At 39.3% G+C, this 244-nt stretch overlaps 1 protein-coding gene across 1 annotated transcript in view; it reads right to left on the reverse strand.

The window, feature by feature from the left end:
- tmem38b (transmembrane protein 38B) overlaps window positions 1-244 on the reverse strand; it is a 16,094-nt gene that overhangs the window by 7,802 nt on the left and 8,048 nt on the right. The window lies entirely within an intron of this gene.

Below are 244 nucleotides of genomic sequence, written 5' to 3' on the forward strand. Positions count from 1 at the left end.
AAACACACACACACACACACACACACACACACACACACACACAATACATACAAGTTTAGAATAATCACACAAAAAACATCCCGTTCATACATCACTGCAAATGAGGAATATGGGCTAAATGTGTTTGTCATGTAAATAATGTCACAATTAGTGTTATTATAGGATCAATAAGACACGCACACAAATACACACACGCACGCACACACTCATGCTCGCACGCACTCACACATGAAACACACACACA

This window comes from Sinocyclocheilus anshuiensis, unplaced genomic scaffold (genome assembly GCF_001515605.1).
Source record: "Sinocyclocheilus anshuiensis isolate Anshui unplaced genomic scaffold, SAMN03320099.WGS_v1.1 scaffold1031, whole genome shotgun sequence".
In the NCBI taxonomy this organism is placed as follows: Eukaryota; Metazoa; Chordata; class Actinopteri; order Cypriniformes; family Cyprinidae; genus Sinocyclocheilus; species Sinocyclocheilus anshuiensis.